The sequence below is a fragment of the Rissa tridactyla genome, chromosome 5 (assembly GCF_028500815.1).
Source record: "Rissa tridactyla isolate bRisTri1 chromosome 5, bRisTri1.patW.cur.20221130, whole genome shotgun sequence".
In the NCBI taxonomy this organism is placed as follows: Eukaryota; Metazoa; Chordata; class Aves; order Charadriiformes; family Laridae; genus Rissa; species Rissa tridactyla.
The window spans coordinates 12,764,045-12,778,959 of NC_071470.1; the positions used below are offsets into that span (position 1 = coordinate 12,764,045).

At 37.5% G+C, this 14,915-nt stretch overlaps 1 protein-coding gene across 2 annotated transcripts in view; it reads left to right on the top strand.

Annotated features, from left to right (window-relative positions):
• The window catches only part of FRYL (FRY like transcription coactivator), a 173,951-nt gene that overhangs the window by 13,269 nt on the left and 145,767 nt on the right, over positions 1 to 14,915 (top strand). Inside the window, exon 2 of one of the 2 annotated variants that reach the window (XM_054203294.1) lies at positions 711 to 918. The exons of the other annotated variant lie outside the window; for it this stretch is intronic. The gene's annotated coding sequence lies outside the window, so the exon portion shown is untranslated. The remainder of the gene's footprint in view (positions 1 to 710; positions 919 to 14,915) is intronic. 2 annotated transcript variants of the gene reach the window in all.

Here is a 14,915-nt window from a genome sequence, read left to right on the forward strand (position 1 = left end):
AGGAGTGGTGGATTGCCACTGCAGGTTGAGACTTGAGTTGTTAAAGCATTTAAAAGTGCTTGATCTGCCTCCAGGGCCAAAATGAAAAATACGAAAGTGCTTTTGCTGTAGTTTGGCAGTCTAGAAGAACAAAAACAATCTCTGTGCTTAGGCAAGTTGTGACAAGTATGCAAGTTGCATACAAACTTCTGTTGTGAAGGAATCTCCAGAAGTTCTCAAGGCTTTGTTAGGGAGACACAGCTGAAGGGTTGTTTGTTTCTTTTTCTGACCACATCCTCCTGCTAACCAAGCAGGAAAAAAAATCAACAAAAATCAGAAAAGAAATAAAAGGACTATTATGAAAAATTTGCTTCAGAATGACTTACTTTTGAGAGTGATTGTATATAAGATTAATATAGTATGTTCATAATTAAAGCACAACTAAAACTCTACATAAAGAATGGATGTACATAAAATAAACTGTGTGGGAAGCTAGATTTTATTTTGGTGTCAATTTTAATTTTTCTCTTTTTCATAGGAAAAAATCATTAAGAATCATTAGCTTCTGAGTAGAACAGCAATTCTGAAGACACGTGTAACAGATTTTTATCGCTTATTACTTTTCAATGAAAAAAATTGGAATTCTAAAGCTTTTGGAAAATGTTGACAATGACTGACACATTGAGTAAGTGCCTAAGGTTTGACTATGGTTTTTCTCACTTTCTTTTCAGCATTCTGTACGTCATTTGTCTGTACTGTGTTTGGAGCCCTTTCTCCAATATTTGGCTACAGACCAGCTGATTCGTAGCTGTTTACATCTTTGTCCACTCTCACATCTCTAAGCACACATTGGACTTGGGGGGAAAATGTCTTGATGGATCCATCCTAAGTGTGAAACGCTAACGGCTCTCGTCGGTGGTTAACAATGGCTTTTAAGTGGTAAGACCTTTTTCACAATTCTGTCATAAATAAATTTTCATGCATCTATTTTTTTTTCCTTTTTGCCTAGGTCTTTGTTATCTTTATTGTACTGTTACCACACTGCTACTTCAGATATCAATTATCTGAATAGAAGGATGTCTGTACTGTCTTAAATCAAATAAGAACATTTGATTTAACACGGTATAGTAACTGATCATGGCCAAAATGGAATGTCTAAGGAAGAGGTTAAGAACAGGGCAAGCAGCCTCCTGTCTTCCAGTCATCTGCAGCTCACATCTTCCTGAAGATGTGGTTCCTGTACATTTAGTAATCCTCAAATTGTACATGTTGTAATTCTCTCATGTAACTTCTGTATGTTCAGTAATTCTCTCAAGTTTTCTTTCATAAATTTCTGTGCTCAATGCAAATCTGACTTCTTGGTGCTAATAGAGTCCTCCTTTCTAGCGTGCGGGCAGGTGTCTGAGCTCTGTCCTCTTGTGGATGAAGCCAGGTAATGCAGCTAATTAAAGGCAGTCACAATTCCTTATATAGATGCTCTTTTCTTTACTGCTCTTTATGTAAGGATTTTACCAGTAGTAAATAGATCCATACTGCTGTCAAGCACAGGGCAATGGTTAAAGCACTTCTGAGCTGAAATGGATATGGATGGATCTACATAATCCAACATCTAACCTGTCCTTCAAAGATAATGCAATGTGCTGCTTCCTTATAGTCAAGTAGTAAAGCTGGTAGACTGTACTTCCTTTTGGCCTTTGTGAACAGAGAGTATGTTGGCATGACAGGAGGAAAATATTTAAGTACAGTTGTTTCTGCAGTATTTGCTATGTGGACTTTGGTATTCAACACATTCTGTGTTAATTATATATTCTATAATATTATTTTATAGAATGTAATAGAATAGTATATGTTCTATTATTAACTAATTATCATTAATAACTATAATATTTTTAGGATAGCTCTCGCTTTCCTTTATTGCATTGTCCTATGTATTCTTTACAGGAGAAGTATACAATAAGATAGGATTTGATTGTATCATAAGTTCTGCCTTTGGATCATCTCCAGTGGATCATATCCCTGTTGTCTGCCTCTGTCACTGGCTTTCATTTCAAGTTATAGAACATGCTGACATGCTTCACTGTCTTTTGTTAGAATTTTATACCATAATTATTTTTGTTCTGACGTATGTATTCCTTCTCTCAAAAGATAATAAATTTGTTGCTGCAGAAGTTTACCTTGAACTTCCATATCTTTCTGTTGCTCAAGGAAGGCAAATGCACTTTTTAGCATTAGAGTAGGAACTCCAAATCAGTCTTTTAAATGAAACAGAAACATGGAGGCAGGGCATTTGAGGACATTAGTATAATTTTTTTACTGTAAGTTGTTCTCTTGTGAGTGCTTATCATGCTTTGGACAACTCTAGTTTTACCTTACTTTAAAAGGTTTTAATGATGATTTATTTTTCTACATTTCTATATGTTTACATAGAAAACATGCTCCAGGGACAAATGTCGAGTATTCAAGGTTGAATTTTGCATAGTTTTTCCTTATTGGAAACAAGGCTGTTCAGTGCTGATCTAGTTTTTGGAATACTTCTCAGTAGTTGTTATACTTTCTATATTTACTGAAAGATGTGTAGAAAGCAATCAGATAATAGGTTTAAAAAAAATATACTTAGCATTGGGTCCTTAGCTTTTGTATCTATTGTCTGTCTTCAGTGTTAAAAACCTATTGCGTTGTGTGTAGCCGATAAACGTGGATTGTTTGGGGTTTTTTTCACTTCATCAAAAGGTAAAAACAAGTCGTCTGTCAGGGTGTATTTTCCTGTCAGAGAATGCAGAGACAGTCTTTCCTTAAGTGCTTTCCTTTAAAAATACGTGTGAGAAGGAAAAATAATATATAGCTGGAAAAGCGTGCCAGCTGTCATTCTTCTTTTCTGTTACCAATTTACTCCCTGGAATCAGTTCCCTGATCAGCAGACCCGGTTGCTCAGGGCTTTATCCCGTCAGGTCTCGAAAAGCTCTCATGGTGAAGACTACATGACTGCTCTGAAAAATTGTCTGGGGCATCAGTTATGCTGGAAAGCCTATTTCTGTCCGTAATGCAATTGCTAAACAGTACAACTAATGTACCTGTTCATACATTACAAGTGTGTTTGCAGCTGTAACACATTTTTTTTTTTTTCCTCTCCTTAAATAATCATTTAGGATTAAAGCAGCACTTGGTACTCAGTAGCCTGCTCAGCAGTTCCATTAGCTGTGTCTATAGAGTTGTAAGATAGGTATTGGGGAAATAATGGAAACACTTAAGTTCTTTTTTTATTACAAAGTTTCTATTAAGATGTGTTTTGTATTTTATATAGCTCAGTGGGCTTCACCAACTTCGAACAGGGTTTTTTGTAGACTCCCCCCCCCCCCCCCCCTCCCATTTGAACATTAGTTCTCCCTCTCCTGCCCAACTGGTGGTATGTTTCTGCTGAAGACCTGTGTAGACTGTGCTTACTGGCAGTGACAAATGACTTGCTGAATTCCTTGCACTTAGTGCCTCATGTTGTTCAAATAATGTGGAATATCTGAGACGCATCTGCAAGAAAACAGAAGATGAAAATGCTAATAGGGACACAGAAGAGAGCTTAATCTGTGGAGTGGGAAAACTGTGTGCGCGTCAGACTAGGGGGGAAAAACTGTTGAACCTGTCTTGCAGGATTTACCTTCCCCAGGATTCTGGGGATTTTTGGTGCTGCTCGTGTCTAGAAGGTCAGGGTTAGGTAATTTTTGTAGCAACATCCAACATTCATAAAAGTCCTGTTTTCAACGTTTTGTAAAGCTTTTCTTTCTGAACTTGTTTTCTGTCATGGAGAACAGCTATGTATCTTTATCATGAACGATAATTTTTAGTTTGATTAAGATTTCTTTATGACCATATATTTGTTTTAACGTAATCTGCTTTGTATATTGAACATAATATACAAGGCACTATTAGTAGTGTTCTTTAACAGCTAAAATTAAATCCATTTGGCCTTCAAAGAGGTTTGAACTGTTGCGGATTTCTTTTAGAAGTCTTCTTATGCATCAGCAGGAAGGTGGTGGAGAAAGAAACTCTTGTCTGCTAACTTGGTTAACTTTGCACTATTACAGCTCTGAAATTTATTTGTATACAGCTATCTGTATGCCTATGGATCTTAAAATCTTATTTTTAACACTCTTTTTATTCAGACAGCTATTTTACTATTGGTTGTGGAGATGCTGCTGTTCTCCATGTGCAGCCAACAACTGTTTGCGTGAAAAGAATTCACTTGGAGAGATGCTTAATTTTAAAAGAAACAACTTCTTTATCAAGGTGTAGAGTAACTGCACAAGTTACAGTAAAGACTCTGTATTACCTCTGTGATATATAATGGAATGGGAACCAGCAGTGTTTAGGGAACTGGAAAATACCTATCCCTTGCCTAGTAGCTAATGAAAACACTGAATACAAAACAGGTACTTCAAAGACGGGGAGAAAATGATAGTCATTTTTTCAGAGTGAAGCACAAGTGATGCAGCTACTTCTGATACCTCCTACGTAGTTGCAGAGCTTTCCTGTGGAAACTCTGTGAGTTCCCCTCCCTTGTGCTTCTGCCCAGCATGGCTTAACACATCCTGCCTCACTTGGCTCTGGGCACTTTGCACCTACAGCGCGCCACTGATCATGAAGTTCTCACCTCTGCTGTCCTCCTTAGCTCCTCCTCAGTAAGTATCTCTGGCTCAGAAATAGCTTCTGAAGTGCAGCAAGGCTCACTTCTGGTGTGGACAGTACAATAACAACAACAACCGCAAAATGTCCCCCATCCTTTGAGGCATACCTTAAAGGATATAAGGATTCAGGCTAAAACGTACAGCAGAGTCAAGGAAGGAATAAGAGTGTTGTGTGAGGAAAGGGACCCCCTCTTTCTATGGTCTACTTAGCTACTATTCTTAATTTTAACTATATTTCATTGGCTCTTCTGTGTGAATGATGAAAGATAATCCTAGTGTGTGCAAAATGACAGTCTTGACACCTGTGCATTTCCATTTGTAGATGTCTTGAAACAATCGTATTATAAGCTGACCTGCGTGTGTTAAAAATGTGTATGTTACATTCTCTGTAGATAATTTTTTTTCTTCCTGTTCAGTGCACATTAACTTGAAAAGAATGGATGATTTTGAAAATTAGTTACTAAGAAATGGAAAGCAGTAAAGTTAGTTTTGTGGTATCTTCCTTAAGGATGAAGTAATTCCAGCCTCTGAAACTTTTTTGAAAAAGAATCCTCCTGTCTTTCACTATGACAATTAGAAGTCTTTTATTATTAGGCTATTTAAAAAGCCACAAGTGAGGAAAGGACACAGGTCTTCTTTAGTCTTTCTATTCTAATCAGATGACTGGAACGCCAATTTTTCTTTACATAAAGCAAGCCTTGCCTTCCTGGGTGAACATGTTCAGCTCTGTCCCTAAATTTCAATGGTTACCTCTATCAAAGGCAAGTTTTTTTTCTTGTCACTTTTATAGGAACAGGCTTAACCTCTCCTTCAGATAGGTGTAATACAGCAATTTTCTTCCAAATCCAAATAAAGAATTTTTTCTTAAATTCTTTCACAATACGTGCTTATCTCACATATGCTTCTTCTGGCGTTAACAGTTAGAATAATCCTTTTGCTATATCCTGATGCTATATGTTAGCTAACATGTACACTGTCATGTTTTGTCTTAATCTCTGATTTTCAGGTTATCATTCATGATGTGTCAGTCTGTTCTGTAGATCCAATACATCAAGGTGCACTTTGAGCTTTTCTGTTGCCCCAGCTCAGAGTCAGAATGCCTGAGCAGGGAGACAGTGTGATGAAGCATTACCTTTGCCTTCATTGCTGTCTTTTGAGGAAGGTCTGTTCACCTGGCTTCTGAAGCTACACAGTTAGCGTGTCATGTATTGTTTCTGTGGGTTTTTTTAATTTTTGGTGGTCTTGTTTACCCCTCTGCAATTTCATAAGCTTTACTGTGATAATATGACTGATTTTAGTAAGCAAACTTGCACAGGTGTGCATAAGTACATAAATGTTCCATATAGGATAAAAATGGAAGCTTTGTCTTGGGTGGCTCAACAATTTGTTGGTTTAGGTTCCTTCATCTTCCCACATATTTGTTTACTTAGTAACTTTGATGTACTGAGAATTATTTATTTCATCAGCGCATTTAGCAACTGTGTTTTCTTATTTGCTAATAATCCCAGATTGCTGGGTTTTAAAGTTTTTCTTTTTTTTCCCCCTTGTTTACTAGAAACACTTTTGGACCTTGATTTAGTATCTAACTTAGTTGGACCTCTGTTTTATCTCAAGTATGTTGTAGCTTTTCAAATAGGAAGAGTAAATGAGATTTCATCCAAGAATTTACACTGAAAGTTAGCATTTCCTCTCCTCTGCTCAAAGCCCTGAAACCAAAACCTTGCCAAACAAACCTAAATTACATCTATTCTCTTTCCTTTCTAGAAATTATAAAAGTGCAAATTCCCTGCCTTTTTTTCTTTATTACTTTTAGAAATTAATATAGTCACTTAAAATACTTTAGTTCTGCTATATGTGAACATCTGTAGCGTTGAAAGGATAGCTCTGTTTTCTGTTAAACATGAATGACATTTTACGAATGTTTATATACTACAGCTACAATACTGGGGTTCCCATAGGCCCACATGATGCTCTGCTGGGAGCATCGTCTGCTGCATCTGATTGTCTGGTTGTTGTTACCAAAATTCATTCTTTTTTTTTCTTCTTTTTTTTTTTTTCCTTCTTAAGACAGGAGACAATCGAATGTTAATTGAAAAAGCCTGTTCAGTGGAAAGAATATCTATAAACATTCTATGTTTGTGTATGGAAAAACCTTTACTCTATTTTAGGGTTACAAAATCTACGTAAAACATTGGCTTTAAATAGTCACTATTCATCTGATGTATTACTATGGTAAATAGTACTCAAATCATGTGCTATCTGATAAAGAAAGTTCCTTAAGTATCTTTTCCACTGACTTGAATTTAATATAATCATTACATGTCCGTAATAGGCAAGAAAGGTATCTTGACCTGAGAAGTAAATTTGTTTGCCTTTAATACAGGTGCCAATCTTTCTGTAAGCCATAAAATGTTGAAGACTTCAGCTCAGAGTACCTAGTACAACTCCATTTATTGTAAGAACTGATAGATAGGGCTGTTTTCTATTTAAAACAAATCACAGTTATTGCAGCAGCATTTATTCTTTCTGGTTATGTTCAGATTATTAAGTGGAAATGCATTCAAGTTATTAAGTAAAAAGAAGGGGCAAAGCATCTATATTTTGCAGAAGAATTGGCGTGCTGTTGCTTTACACTGAAGGAAATCTTTAATTTAGAATTTAGAGGAAAACCTACTATTTTAAAATCTAAGCATATATTTCCACTAGAAAAACTTTGTAACGCTTTAGAGATTATTATTTCTGTCTTTGAGATAGAAGAGATGAGAAGGGAGAATTTTTAAAGTTAGTGTCCCAACACATCTGTGGGCAAACATACTTGATAGCTAACTTTCTTCTGATAGTATCCTGTTGAGAAAATAGATACCTTAGTTTTAACTCCCTATATCCTCTAGCTGAGAGGAACCTTTTGAAGTCCCACAGGTAGCATCTGTGTGAGAAATAATGTATGTTCAGCGCCTTCCTTTACCTACTCTTGTTGATGAACAAAGATGTAACTGAAGAAAATGAACTACTCCTTTCTTCTATGACTAATATTAGTCTATGGATCTTGATGTCTCGTTGTACGTCCTTCTCTGGTACTCTGGTTTTGTTACTAGAAAGAGATCATGCTATGAAATTTTATATAAGAGGACTATATATTATGTGAGGTTTAAATTTACATTGCTTCTCAGCTACCTTAAATCTTATGATACAAATATGTTTCACTATGACACTATATTATATATATAGTGTTTTAGTATGTATGTGTAGAGTATCATTTAGTTTTATATGTATAGAGTTTTAGTAGTATGGTCTGTATAACAGAGCATGGAAGACGTATGCCTGAACCAGTAGAGACTGGAGTATGTCAGTCCATGCAAACGGACTTGTGAATTTTCCCACTTGTTTTTTTTTGTTTGGGTTTTTTTTTTTTTTTTTTTTAGGAGGTTGGGTGTTAATTTCTACTGTCTGTTTTTCAGTGTAGGTAAACTTTCTGTGACTACATTTCAAAACTCTACATTTTGCAAGGGAAGAACTAAAATAAATTAGAGTGGATGAATGCTATGTAAACCAAGACAGAACCTGTGTTTAATCTAGATGTCCAGAGGATTTTCATTGGTACTGGAAACTAAGCTTGTACTGTGGACTCAGTAAACCTGCTTTTTTTTAATTAATAGAAGCCACAGAGAAGAGTCACAATGAAAAAAGGATAATGAAAATTTTCACAGGTCGGTCACATTCTAAACATACTTGTATAAAATTTTAAGTGATAAACTAAAATTAGGTCAGGCTTGGTAAGGGAAATGGAATAAACTAGTGCTGTATGCACTTTTGGGATTGGAATGAAGATTATTTTGAGTGATAAACCATAGATTCTTTCCCTGGCCATTTGAGTTTTATGCTTTGGGCATAATATTAAAAGTTGAGCCTTCAAATGAGAGGAAATTCTTCTACAGATATGTACTTTCGTGCAGTGTTAGGGAAAATTCTAACAGGAACAGAGATGATGGCTGTGAAAATTGCCATCAACCAAATAGACAAAATATTTGTGTAGGAAATATATGTTGAAATGCTCTTGTTTTTAAGTAATTTTGGAGAGGCATGTGTGTGCTTGGTCTCTGGTTATCACTTACTGTCTATGTTCTGGCTTTTCTGTAGGAAAACCTACATTAAGCACTTAAAAACCTGTCAGTAAAGGTTTTCGGCTCTCAGTTCCTTAGAGATCCAATTTCATCGCAGTCTTGCCATTGTTGGCAACCAGCTTACTGTCAGCTGTTCCACAGAACCTTTATTGTTCAAATGTTGGGGTTTTTTTAATGTCATTGCATAGAGATACCAACATCATGCTTGTCATCATTCACTTTGATCCTTTTATAACGGAAAAGATCTGTCCACTTCTGTTGTTATGGGATTCTGTAATGACGTCTTCTCTCGATGTTCCTACTTGCATGGGACTGGGTATGATTCAGAGTACGTACCACTCTGGGATTTGCTTTGAAATGTATGTTCTTATTTGAAGAAAATCTGCCAGTGGAAGAAACTCATAGGTTTGGAAGATGTTATGTGATACGTCAGTACTTGGAACAAGCAAGAGGTTAGCGACAGGAAACCCAGATCCTTATCCCAACTGAGGATTGTAGCAGCTGCAGGATAGACAATGCCTTGATCTTCTCAGGAACGCCTAATGAGTTCAGGAAAGCATTGTATTCTTGCATGCGACTTCAAGATAAGCACAATTATTACCTAACACATGAACTGTAAAAACTTCGGGGCTTTTTTTATTAAACGGGATAATGCATTCAGTCAGCAAACATAACAGTTGTGTTTTATGTTCAGCTTCTCATTGATATATTTTGCCAGGTATTTTATTTCTACTTGTATTTCACTTCTACCAATGCTAAATAATTAAAGCCACGCTCTTAAAAAGGAAACCTCAAACACTCCAGAAATCCCCAACCTTCCAAAGAAAATGCCCCACAACTCGCTCAAAAAACCCAGCTCCCCCCTCCCAGAGCAAGTATACCTTAAGTGACTGAAAGGAAATGAAAACTTTATCAAAAGATAATCGTTGTTTCTTACTTTCCTTTCATTTCTCAGGAAACAGAAAGCTAGACTTTCTTTCAGAAAAGCATGGGGAGAACTGAAACTATTTGCACGTTTACATTAAAAAATCAGCAATAAAGCCAAACTGTAAAAAGATTAAACGTTTTAGGTTTAAAGTATTTTTTTAAGGCAAAATAATAGCTACAAGTTTACGCTAGTATAGAGAGTTTATTGCAAAATTTTACATTGCTTTGTTCCTTCTTATACTGGTCCTTAGGGTTTTTTTCTGTGAAATTGCATTAATTGAACTGGACCAAGGAAGCCATTAATACTAAGTAGCTTGGGAATTAACTGGTAAACTGTAATTTTAGATTATATGAAGGATAGCCTCATCTTAAGTATCTCTTAAAATTTTGAAACTTTCTAACATGCAAAGTTAATTCCTTTAAATATGTCAGGTTCTTACAAGGGTTTAGTTTCAAACTGCCAAAGGGTGAGATGACTCCACAATGTGACAGATAAACTGTTTTCTCCCTGTGCATACATTTTTCGAGGTTATGTTGTCTGTTCAGTTTCTGTATTTAAAGAAAAAAAACCCCAAAACTTACAGTTCTAAAGCAAAAAGTTTTGTAATTTAAAAAAGTGCAGCGTATACAGAGAAAGAAATGGAATTTGTCTTCCCTACCCCCACAGGCTTTTGTGTGAAATTATGACAGTGTCCTGCTAATTGGCGAAAAAGTATAACACAACTGTCCGGTACCCGGTACCACTCATCAGTTTTATGCAGGTGTGCTAATTTATACTTATAGGCTAGACTGCAAGTTCAATTACTAACTCTGTTGTTTTATTCTGCTTTCAGTTACATAGCTCTAATCTTCACTTTTTTGGGGGGGGGAAAGCAGATTGTTTTCATTGGGATAAGACAAATTCTTACAAATTAGGCTTCTATTCTGAGATTCAAGAAGGAAAAACTTCCTGTACTCGTTTATTTTTCCTGAAGACTTGAGTGCTATCGTAGTTGCTCTGTTTCCTTAGCAGATTCACTCCCACTTGAAACAGTGATGTCAGGTTTAAATTAGCAAGTTGGAGAATATAGTGATGATGCTTTTTTGGTGCACACTAATGCTATGTCCAGTATGGGCTCAAGGATGCATCGTTAAAACTTGAGCTCAAGGAATATTAATGTTTCTTGAAGAGCTGCAAACTGAGGTAGAGACCACTTTGCATAACCTGGAACACTCGCTTTTTCAGAGGGCAAAACTTGCACCTTTTCTATACTACTGGGTCTTGGCTGTTGGAACCGCTTTGGCAGCGCCTCCAGTACCAGTGTCCCAGCAGGAGGGATGATTCTGCTTCTGTGGTTTTTTGTGTTGTTTTGTCCTCCCAGCGTGGTCATATTGCTGAGAAGCTGGGAGAAAGCAAGGGTTTTGTGTCCTGATAGGAGATGTGCCGCACCACAGTGGTGTCACCGAAGGGGAGATCATATTCAATGCCAGGAGGTTTGCGGTGCACGCTTCCACCTTGCTGGCACAGGGACGCCTCTGGCTGCCTTCTCTGCTGGTGTGGTTGGACCACTCGGCCGTTTTGCCAGCATCGTTATGGCTAAGAGTTGTGGGAAGCACGTTACCACCATGCCAATAAAGCTACCCTGAAGTGTTGACTTCTGTCAGTGTCGGAGGAGCCCGTGAAGCCACACACGGTTCCCCTCCTCTGCACAGCAGGGCAGTCTGTGCGGCACCAACAAATGAATCCTGGTTAAAACCAGTCCGCTTTTGGGGTCAGTGTTACCAGCTCACTGGGCCTGGTGCAGCTGGTGGTGTGGCAGCACAGAAGCCTGCAGAGGAGAGAAGGAGGAGGACCATGGGAGGGCAGCGTGGTGTGCATGTTTCAGAACCTTGTTATTCCCTGATCAGCGCAGTAATCTCGTTAAGGCCAAAGGGCACCACTCTTCATCCCAGCCTTCAAAAACCCCAGGACCTGTCTGGTCAGCTTATCTGTTAGCTAGAAAGGAAGTCTTGTGTCCGCTCTCCGAAAGCAGGTAGGACTGGGGTGGATTTGCCCTAGTAGGGTGAGATAGTTTTAAAAACATTCTGCGTTAAAAAAAATGAAGGTTTGTAATGCATGCTTGTTTGTGAAGAGACCCATCAAATAATGCATGTTTATGGTATGCTATAGGGCATCTAGACACTCTTCTTAAAATTATGCTTCCCAGTATGTTGTCTGTTTCATAGTTGTCTTTTACTATTGCTAATTCTAGAAATTCCCTAGATGTGTGAACTCAAGGCGTTTGCAAGTAGTTTCCTCTCGCATGGATCTATCTTTCTTTTAGGAAGAAATTCTTTATTGCGAGGGCGGTGAGGCACTGGAACAGGTTGCCCAGGCAAGTTGTGGATGCCCCATCCCTGGAAGTGTCCAAGGCCAGGCTGGATGGGGCTTTGAGCAGCCTGGACTAGTGGGAGGTGTCCCCCATGGCAGGGGGGTTGGAACTAGATGATCTTTAAGGTCCCTTCCAACCGAACCATTCTATGATTCTTTCATTGATTGTGTTTTGGTTTTTAGCATTTCTTATTGTTAGGGTGTTTCTGCATCAGCAGGTTCACCTGTTTCAACAGAATTCCTGTGTAGCTTCTCTTCCTCTGCGCCCCTGCCAAAGACCTTTGCTCTGTGTGTCCTGAAAGGTCTAATCCAAAGGGAGAAGGGACAGTGCTCTGAGAAGTGCTATTACCCTCTGATCACTCACTGGTTCTCTGAGTGTGGTACTTCTGCATGTTTCATCATCTGTTCGTATTCCCTTTTGATGTGGGGTCCTGCTGGTGTGGATTCCTGTTAGTGAGGGATGTGGAGCTGGAATGTTGTTTGCTCGAATGTTAATGTCTTCTTGCTGTTTATATCACTAACTGTGGAATTGCAACAGGGGAAGCCTGAATGACCTCAGCAGGCACTTCAGTGCAGAACTGGAGTCGTCCTTTGAGTGTAACAGAAGTGGAATACACATGGAAAGACATGGAAGGACTTACTGTAACACAAATAATAATTCCACATAAGCTCCAGCCTCCCATTCTTTTTTTTTTTATTTAGAGGTTCCAGAATAAGAAAGTGTTAAAATTTACCAAATAAGGCTTTTTGTAGACTGCTTTGGTTCCTTTTGTTTAAAGATGAATTTGGGTATAACAATTTTAAGACTTCTTGTTTGTTTTCCCCTGACAGATTATCTGTAAAGTTTGCTCAGATTATATAAAAATTATATTTTTTTATATATATATATAATTGTACTGTTTAAGAAAGATGGCAAGAGCAAGTGTGAGAGAGGAGTGTATGTGAAACGACATAGGCAGAAACGGAAGCTTTCAGCTTCATTATTTATAAAATGTTGCTTTCATAGAGTGTCATGAAGTATGGAAGTCCTGGAGTTAACTACCAGCCATCATGTATGTATATATAAATAAAAATATATAAAAGTGTGTATATAGGCCCAACTGTCTTCTGTAGAAAACTCCTTGATGTCCTTTTCTTAAGAGTCAAACAGAAGCCATCCTGAAGGAAAAATCAATCAAAAACTTTTTGGATACATCTGTGTTATAAACTGTATTAGTTTATCAAGTTTAATCTTGAAATACGATCATGTGTAAGGTGGGTGGTTTTTATTACTTCTTTCTGTTTTGTTTGTAAATCCTATTACTTGAAAGGCTGTTCTTTTTTCTTGTTAAAAAACCCCATAGTTTCAACCCTTATTTCTTTTTATTCACAGCCAATTCACGCGTGCTGCATGTTGTGTAGAAAGTCACACCTTACACATTTAACTGAAGTGATGAACTAGGTACTTGCACTTCCTCTGTCGTCTCCACCCTGTGTCCACTTGCATAATAAAACCTCTGTAGCGTGGTTAAGAGCACTTTGGTATCTAGTTTGAACCTTTCGGAGGGCGTTTAAGTTAGGTACAACTCAAAATACCTGATTATCCCCTTCTTTGGAGACTGCAGTTTGGCAGTTGGATGGTTGGAAGCATTCTCAGTCTCACAGAAGCGTCTGAATTTCTCTTTTGTTCCCAAATGTTAGAAACTGCTAAGTAGGTTTGAGGCAAAATTTCAAGGGCAAAAAAAGAAATTCTATAGAAAATAATGCTATTATGAATAAATGATTGCTTGAGTTTGTAATGACTCATGATCCTTTATAATCGCAAATAATCTTTGTGATGTCTTATTATTTATTCTGAAAACACATAAAACGCTTTTCTGAAAATATGTTCTGTGTAACTTTTCTGAGTTGGTGGAAAAAATACTGTGTATTAAATCATTATAGGGACAATTTTTTGCTTGATCTCCCAAATCTTTCACCGCAGGAAATAATGATAAGGTCTTTTATGATAAGGTCAGAATTTTGTATTCATTTACAGGGAAAAGTTTATGTAGAATTTTGTATTCATTTACAAGGGAAATGTAGACCAACTTGAATATTTGGGGACTTCAATGCATATTTGACTACAAAAGATATTGCATGTTTTCAGTCTATATAGAACTTGAAAAATGTCTTAGGTGGCAACTTTAATGAACTTGTACCAAATTTTTCAAGTTGTGGCACTCTTACCTAGATTTAATACTTATGAAGTGTGACGGTAGAGTTGGTCAGTAAGGGACTGACGGCTTAATCCAAGGACGTGGCTGGGCTGAGCAGCCCCTTGTGAGCATTACTGGAACTCTGAGACCTGAAACAGGTTACTCTAGGTACATTTTCTTGGTGGTTTTTTGTTTGGTTTTGTGTTTTGTTTTTTTTTTAAGAGGTAGACACAATAGTGAATTTTAGATTAAATACCTTCTTTTAAGGAATGTACAGTAGTGTACTATACTTCATCCTTAGGTTGGATGCATTCAGAAATGTCTTGGGCACCGAGGTGCTTTCATAAAAATAGCAGAAATGTGCAGGCTGCTGCTCAGACATTCAGAGGGAGTATTAGTGGATTTCCTCCGGGTGATGTGTACAATCTTTGGTGTCAAATGAGGTGGGAATATTACCTAGTAGTGTGTCTGTCGATCTTCACTCCAAGTCCAGCAAACAAAATAATACTTTCAATCAAACATTGATACGTATTCCCAAATGTACAAAGCGTTTAAGAACATTCTTCTGTGCTAGTATCTCTTTTTTCCCCCCTTAGCTTTCTGCTGCTCCAAATGCAAGGCATCTTTCATAATGGCTTCTTTAAGCTAATTATAGAACAACATTTAAACTTCCCCCAGGTAAAAC